The following is a 9,518-nucleotide window of genomic DNA, read 5'->3' as shown; positions in this document are numbered from 1 at the left end:
ATTAATCTTATCATCTTCATAATAGTCTATTTCTTTTCTATTTTACACCAATCTATTACAGAGTGTCTAGTGTAGATAATTGAAATGCAATTATTCTATTAGATAAGTGACTCATCCGCTCTGCAGATAGGTATACAATCTGATTGCAGTTATTTTATAGATTTTACATGACGCTATTTTCATTTGTCTTAAAATATTTTGAGTTTATCAAGACATTCAGACTTACAAAACATCAAAAATATATATTTATATCATGAGCAACTTTCTGAAAAATCTCAGAATACTCAAATTCACCTCTTGTCTTAATGATCATTTACCGCACAAATCAGAATAGATTAATTCTAATATATCATTACCTTTATTTTCATTTTAAGAGGAAAGGTATCTTAGTCATTTAAATGAACAGTTATGTCCATTCTTTAACCAATCTCAAAGTTTTATACAGAATAAATTGTGTAGACGCTAGTGTATAGATAAGTTTCGTTCAATTTAAAAGATATTTTCTCTTATGTCACATATTAATATAGTTCTATTAATGAGATATAATACTAATATAAAATTCATACATCAATATACCATAAGAGATAAATATTTATCACACTCAATAATAGGAGAGTTACAAGAAAAATATATTAACTATCCATCTCTTATCTAGTTAGAAACCAAAAATAATTTCTTCTAACATAATGTACATATACAATTCACTTTTTGAATTAATGTTTTATCTCTATCGAAAGAAATTCTTAAGTAGTACTAAGTGGGTCTGTAAAGTCTATTGAGAATTTGAGATATAATATATTAAATAGATCATAATATGCCGAATAATCCTAAATTATAAAATTCAGGGCTCATTTTATACATATGTAACCATGGACCTTGAATAGCCCATCGACGGGATTGGAGAACTACTTATGCATTACACATGTACAATGCTCGATTATTCACTCCATAAACTTATACAGATCTAACTCAGATGTAAAGTCTACTGTTAGTTTAAGTCAAGTGAAAATCAGCTTAGTTACATTGATTCAATCATATATTACTCAGTTTGGGAGAGTTATATAGATTATCAAAATTAGCGATTAAATACATAGTGACTTGTATTAATTTCATCTGATATGGAGGAAGGTCAAAGCCACCACATGAAACTAATACTTCACTACTATTTAATATTAATGAGGGGAGGGACCCCTATAACAAAATATGCCCAAAAATTTATTCAATAATAAAAAAAGAAGTATTTCTTACTAGGTCATTCTTAAGATTCTACCAAATTTCAAATCAATCAGAGTCCTGTTTTTCGAATTCAAAAACTATGATCAGGTTGGTTGAAAACATTATTTGGTCAAGATAGAATTTAATTTTTTTCGTTCGAAAATTCTTATCACATATCAACATTTGTGAAATAGATACACGAATCAAGAACAAAGAAAAAAATCTAAAACTATTTACATTATCTGAATACTATTTTTCAAAAATCAGCATGTTTATGTATATATTGAAAATCAAAATTCAAAACACATCTCATGGATATCCATGCATCTTGAAAGATAAATTTTGATGAAAAATAACTACTCAAGCAACATACATATGTGATGTCAGATATTAACTCCAACAAATATAGAACAAAAGCTAACTCAGATGGAGAGTACTATATGTTGATTTGTACCAAGTGAATATCATTATCCCTAGATCATTGATCCAATAAAATATTACTCAGATAGAGAGAGTCAATACAAATAATCAAAACTAGAGATTAAATTTTAATGACTTGTATCAATTTCATCCAGTATGGAGTAAGGTATAATCCAACACATGAACCTAGTACTTCACTAAAATTTAGTTATGAAGACCATAGAGAACAATCTCTATCACCATTGTATCATAGGTGAGTAATTTTCATTAAAATTAATTTTCAAGATACAAAAAAATGTCCAAAAACATCATCTAAACGACCTCAAATTACAAATCATTGTATAACAATGAATATTATTAATTTGATTGTGTGTAATAAACCTACAAAATTTCTGATAAATCAGAGTTCAAAAATAATATTTATCTCCAAAGCTATGATCAAATTCAGATTCAAACGATTTAAGAAAAATAATAAGATCAATATTCTTATCATATATCAATTCATGTTAAATCATAACGTGTAATCATGTTCCTAATTTAACAGAAATATAATTGACTTAACGAATGACCTTATCATATTCAAATCAAATTTTAATCTGACAAACTACCTAAAACCCATCTAAATAATTTTACGATGGAACCTTCAAATTTCAAGTTAATCAGAGATCATAAAATTCATGACCACCTAAACTATGACCAAATTTTAAAAATGATCATTTTAGAGATAGTTAAAGATTAAAATTACTTTATTCACATTTCCATTTTCTTCTAATAAATATTTCATGAGCATAAGGCATACTGTGTGTCTTCCCTTTGTCTAAGACACACAACATCTTCTTATATCAAATTGTCCTTTCTATTAATACATTTCACCCCTCGAGGCAACCCCCTTGATGTAACATGAGACCTAGGATCACGAAACATCTGCATAGGACTTCTGATGACCCTAGGCTGTCTTTAGTCTATCTCTCATGAGCTGAACTTTTTCCATTGCCTCATGAACCAAATCTGGCCCTATCAAGGTTGCTTCACCTACTTCAAACCAACCAATCGGGGACCTGCATCTACGCCCATATAGTGCCTCATACGGGGCCATCTTAATATTGGAATTAAAGTTATTATTATAAGCGATCTCTATGAGAGGTAGGTGATCATCCCAACTACCCTTGAAATCAATCATGCAAGCTCTCAACATGTCCTCTAAGGTCTGAATGCTACATTCTACCTGACCATCCGTTTGTGGATTAAATGTTGTACTAAGATTTACCTAAGTACCAAGACCTTTCTGAAACGATTTCCAGAAATGAGAGTTAAACTGAGGACCTCTCTCTGAGATGATAGACAAGGGAACCCCATGCAACCTGACTATCTCATTGATGTAGAGTTTGGCGTAGTCCTCTGCTGAATCTGTAGCCTTGACAGCCATGAATTGAGCGAACTTAGTGACTCGGTCTACTATCACCCAAATGGAATAATGTTATCTCCGAGTGTGAGGTAAACCCGTAATGAAGTCCATGTTTATTACTTCCCACTTTCATGTAGGAATTTTAATCTCCTCAGTCATACCTCCTGGTTTATGATGTTCTACCTTCACTTGTTAACAATAGGACATTTAGCCACAAAGTCTGGGATGTCTCTCTTCATGTTGTTCCACCAAAAGACTTCCTGCAGATCACTGTACATCTTAATGGCACCTAGATGAATAGAATATCTGGAATTACGAGCTTCTGTAAGGATTTCCTAAACTGAACTCACCCACATTAGGAACACATAAGCGACCCTGATAATGAAGCACACCATCTCCCCCTTGGGAGAAAACCTCAACTTTCTGTTGATCAACTGCACCTTTCAACTAAAGTAATATAGGGTTTGAATTTTGAGAAATTTCAACCGCTATCTGCGATCGAGATTCGGCGATCCCCTATGAACAACTATATGAAAAGCTCCTTGAGCAGGACCTTTTCCTTCAGCATGAGGAAAAAAAAAGTCACATTTTGTTCCCATTACTACCAACTTTGCTCAAGGGACTACTTCCACTCCTACCCGTTAGGGCTCCAACAATAACCAAAACAATAATCGATGATCCAATGAACAAAATCCTCAAAATTGTAATTAGTCCTGACATAATAATCAACAACCTCAGCGCAACAATCAACAGCAGTAGGCTTCCAACAACAACCTCTACTGCCAACTTTGTGATGGTAGAGGTCATACTTCTCGTGTCTGCCAAACACACACTCACAATCATCTTCATGCCCGTGCTAATTATGCTGCACATCTAAAGTACCAATCAACTCCATGGATTGTTTATAGTTGTGTCACCCATTATATTGCCTCAGAGACACAATGTATAACTACTACACAAGACATGTCCTTTGCTTCAACATGTCCTTTGCTCTCCAGCTATTACAAATAATCTAATATATGTCTCTAAATTTTGTCAAGATAATAACTCCTCTATGGATTTTTTTCCTTTTTCCTTATCTTGTGAGGGATCTGACTACGGGGGCACCATTGGCTCGCGGATGGAGTAAAAACGGACTGTATGAGTGGCCATCGAGGGATGTAGATGGTCCGCCGCAATGCAAAATCGTTGTTCCTTACCACCTGTGGCATCAACGATTAGGCCATCCTAATCGTCAAGTTCTAAATAAGTTTTTGCATGATTTTTCTATTCTAGTAGTTGGTTAAAAAAATAGTATTGTTTGTCATTCATGTTATTCTAATAAAAAACACAGGATGCCTCTTTCTACAACGGACTAGAATTCCACAGTAGAAAGAGCTATGCGCACCAGCCCTTAGCATTAGTGCGTCTATGCGTGCTTTTAACATTCTATATCTTAGTGCAAGCAAGACTGCGAAGCTCGGTACGATTGAGGAGGATAGCGCTAGGGCGGACCCAAGACCGCCTCCATTTTCTTCATAACAACAACGACATGGAGCCGCCCTCTCTCATCATGCCTCAACAAAACGGAAAAAATGCACAGTGCCAATGCATTAAATTTACTTTAAAGTAATTTGTGAAGGACGTCTCCGGTTCTATCGATTGACAAAAAACGATACTATGTTTTAATTGTTGATCAATATTCAAGATATATGTGGTTGTTCACACTAAAAGCTAAAACTGAAATTCTAGAAATCTTCCAAACTTTACATCCCATGCTTGAAAAACATTTTAGTACAAAAAAATTATCCTTTTACACTGATGGTGGTGGTGAGTTAAAAAAATTAGATTCCTATCTAAAAACACATGGCATTGAACATTTAGTGTCCCCCCATACACACCACAAAGGGTAGCCTTAGTTGAACATCGACATCGGCATGACCTCGAGACAGCCCACACCTTACTACACTAAGCATCCTTACCTTCAACATTTTCGAGTTATGCATGTCATCAAGCTATTTATTTGATCAATAGGATGACTACTCCCAATCTACAAAACAAATCACCTTCTGAAATCCTATTTCAGGTTGTGCCCTAAATATGATTCAATCAAAGTTTTCGGCTGCTTATGCTATCCATGGCTCAAAACGTATTCAAGAAATAAATTAGAACCTCAATCTGCCCCATGTGTTTATTTATGATTTTCTAACGAATACTATAGCCATATGTGTTTTGATCTAGTTAGCTCCAAATTATATTTATCTAGGGATGTACTGTTTGTGGAAGACAATTTTCCTTTTCAAAATATTTTTTCTAGGTTCAGTAATAAAGTTAATGTTTCTTGGGATAACATTTCTTTTGAACAATAATCCAAAGAGGAAACTAATTCAATTTTGCATTCCTCTTATCAACTCCCCCACCAGTGACTACGTTGCGCACGGTCACTCAACGCCTGCAAGCTATGTCATCTGCTTCAAATGATGTCTATCCACAATCAAGTAATATTCCTTCTCCTGTCTAAACTTCAACTTCTTCATATTTTCCACACAAACAGAGAACTAATTCTTCTGCAACACCTCAACCATTGCCTTCACGACCACTTATTACGTATCATAGACGAGAAAGTCCACCCATTCCTAGACAAACTCCATGTTCTCTTCATAATCCATTTGCTTCAGCACAAAATAGCCACATATGGGTTCCTACCCACCTCAACCAGCAGCAACTCTTACTCAACCTGAACCACCAATCCAAACCCGACCAAACCATCTAGACACCAAAGTACACCCAATGATTACCAGATCACAGACTCATAGCAACCTCGTCATTTTCTCACACCCACTACATTGTCTTTAAAAATCCCCATAACACATAAGCAAGCCAAGCTAATTCCCCAATGGAATTAAACAATTCAACCAACTTTGATGCTCTTGTTCGCAACCATACCTGGGATTTTGTTCCATGTGATTCTTCCAAAAACGTGGTGGATTGTAAGTGGTTATCCTGAGTTAATGTCACGACCCAAGGGTATACCCTAGGTGTAACATGGTGTACTTGAACCAAAGGGGTCTCATACAAGCCTTTAACATAATCATAACATAAGGTAATAGAAAAGTATGAAAAATTAAAAACTTCTTTTAAACTATACAATCGAAATATTTTTATAAACAAAGCAGAAGTCTTTACTACACATTTGTCTCAAATCATCTATTAAACAGTTGAATAAAAACTTTGCATAGCCCATACAAAGTCTAAAACATAAAGAAATGACATAAAGGGAAATAAAGGATGTTGCCCTCGAATCTATGAGGACTTACCATGTCTTTAACTCTTCTTTCTTCTTAGAACCCTAACCTCAAAAGGGACTCAATCTCCAAAACCCTAAATCTGATTAGAATGTAGGCAATATGCGTTAGTACAAAATATACCAAGTTTGAAAGCTAACATAACAACATAAGAGCATCGCAACATGGCTAGTCAACATAAGACATAATCACAAGAGATAATAATATAGTCATAGCATAATATGCAACATAAGCATCATATAATCATAAGTTAACATAAGACATAGTTAAGGAGCATATGAGATAAGTCATAATCACATAAACATAAATGACTCATAGTCATCTATACTATAATAACACCATTCTCAAGTAACCTCAAAAGCATACGTGTGCAAGGCATGAATAGCATCCCATAATACCACCCAAGCCAAGTAGCCCTTTTTAGTCATTTTGATCATAATCTACATACATGGTCAACTCTTAACTTCCCTTCCATAAGGGCACCATAATCCTAAGTAACCTCAAGGCACACTTGTGCAATGCATGAAAGACATCCCATACTACCCTTCACACTAAGCTTAACCTTGAAGTCAACCTAGTCATATTCACCCTCCTTTGGCCTCATTACTAGCTTAACTTTCATATCCAAGGGAATCTCTCACCTTGAGTCACTTATAGCAAGGAATGCAACTATAGCACAATCCTATCTCAAAACTCTTCTTTAGTAACCCTAAGTCATACTTGTGCAATGCATGAATAGCACTCCATAATACCACTCATGCTAAGTACTACTTTTAGGTACTCATACTAATACTTCTTGATTTGGAACCTAGGTCCTCTCTTATAGTTTAGAACACTATGAGGTAGTCTCTTAAGCATATCTTAGTTCATTATTAGATTGAACCCTATGAGATACTTCCTTTAGTATGTATAAGTTCAATATTAGCATTGATACTATGAGATGCTTAGTTAAGCATGTCTAAATTCAATTATACTATGAACACTATGAGATACTCTCTCTTCAGTATGTCTATGTTCATTTTTCACATGGACCCTATGAGATACCACCTTAAGCATGTTTAAGTCTATTTACACTCTTCAACACCATGAGTTACTTCATTATGTAAGTCTTAGTTCTTTATGCTACTGAACACAATGAGATACTTCTCAAGCATGTCTTAGTTCATTCGATATGGAGATTGCTACTAGAAACCTTAACTCAACTACATGAAGGCTCCCATTTCATGAGACCTAACTTTGGGAACACCCACACTCTACTATGTAAGAGTTCCCCCTTAAACTTGGATAGTCCTCACATCAACTAGGTGTGGTTCTACTTTCTACTTGGAGCCTGGACCCTTTCTTGTGTGACACTCCGTCTCATTGTCAATATCCACTTGGAGCCAAACATACACCCCAAGATTACTTGTTAAGCCTTGCTTAATATTCATTTCTTATGGAAGGATGTCCTTGAAAATCAATCCATGCTCAAATGATTCTATCACTTCCATCTATCAAGCCCTTATAGGGTAGGTTAGGTGAGTATAGGCCTTTCACCACAATCCAACCTTGTAGACTTCTATTCTCTTTTAGACTTTACTCTCAAAACCTCTACATCAATAGTTAATCATATTAGATTCACCCTAAAGCCCTAGCTATCATTATCACAAACCTTACTCTCAAGGTTTCTTTCTAAATATCTTCTTTATACCTAGATTTCAAGGTATTTTGATCACATCTTGCATTACTAGGTGATTCTATTCACAATTGATCATAAAGGTTCAAATTCAAATTTACATGTCAAGATTTATCATATTCAATAAGGTCTAGTTCAATTTATGATTATATGTTCCTAACTCTGAACAATTACAACACATGACATGGAATTAGGAAGATCACTCATGAACCTTCCATTTCACCTCTAATGGCATAAATCCGCATAAATCACATTCATCTATTTAGACAAGGGTTTACCATTGAAATCACATAAATTCATTATAATATCACTAAACAAAGCTAAATAAACCATAATTAGATATTATCCACTAGATTGGAATCATACCCAAACCCTACCCACAATGTAAGAAGAACCCTAGCTATATTTGGGTTTTTGATCCACAATTGAGGGAATATTAAGGGGGGCTCTATGGGTGGAAGAATCCATAGATGAAAATCTAAACATACCTTTAATCAAATCCCTAACACAAGCTATCAACAATGGAGGTTGTTCTTGGTCCAACCTTCAAGCTCTATCTTCTTCGTTTTCTTCTTGGGTTTTCTAGAGAGAGAAATATTGAGAGAAGACTTTTGGGGGGTTTGATTTGGGTCTTGTGAAAAGTGACTTAAAATGGGAGGCTAATGACATAAAATACCTTATGTAGGTGACTAAAACTCATATAAAATGACACCCACTTAAAACTAATTAAAAAGGATTTTACTAATTTAACCCTCACTTGTCAGCCCCTTGCCACGGACAACAACCACTTTGATGGCTCGTCAAGGGAACCACGGCCCATGGTGTTTCCCATGGACCCTTGATTAGTAGCCTTCCAAACTTGTGATGCCTCCATGTGTCTAAGGCAGGACCACGAGACCTCCCACGATTCATGGTCAAGACCACGAGTCGTGGTGATGGTCGATGTCTTGGGGCAGTAGCCTTGCCTCAATGCTTGACTTCCCACAAGACTTAGGGGTTTTCATGGACCCCTTCACGGACCGTGGTCAAGACCACTGGTGGTGAACCCTAGGCAGTGCATGGCCAAGGTTGGGCAGCCTTGGCCTTTGGCTTAGGTTGTGCCCCCTTGCCATGGCACTTGCCCTTGCCTTCCACACCCAAACCTTAGGTTGTCTTCTAAACTATGGAGTCTAATACGTACCTTGACGTTCAACCACTAAGCCTCTCATTCTATGTACGGGAAGTCTCATCTCCGACTCTATTCCTTATACATCAAACTCTAGAACCCGAGATTGTGGCTACCAGTTAGGTCTACTTGTTTCCGAGGTATTACAATATCTTCTCCTTGGGAAAATTCGTCCTCGAATGAATTTTCTAAACACTTCTTAAAGGAAACAACTCTAGACTAGCAGCCCATCATGCATGCACTACATCTAAATGCACACAATCAAACAAGGAAACTTCAATTCCAAGATAAACATATGCAATGTAGCACTTGGGAGTAGGAACTACTTCTACCAACCCAAAATGCATGAAATCT

This window comes from Solanum verrucosum, unplaced genomic scaffold, assembly GCF_900185275.1.
Source record: "Solanum verrucosum unplaced genomic scaffold, falcon-dt-bn FXZP01000123.1, whole genome shotgun sequence".
NCBI lineage: Eukaryota > Viridiplantae > Streptophyta > Magnoliopsida > Solanales > Solanaceae > Solanum > Solanum verrucosum.
This window is presented reverse-complemented; position numbering follows the sequence as displayed.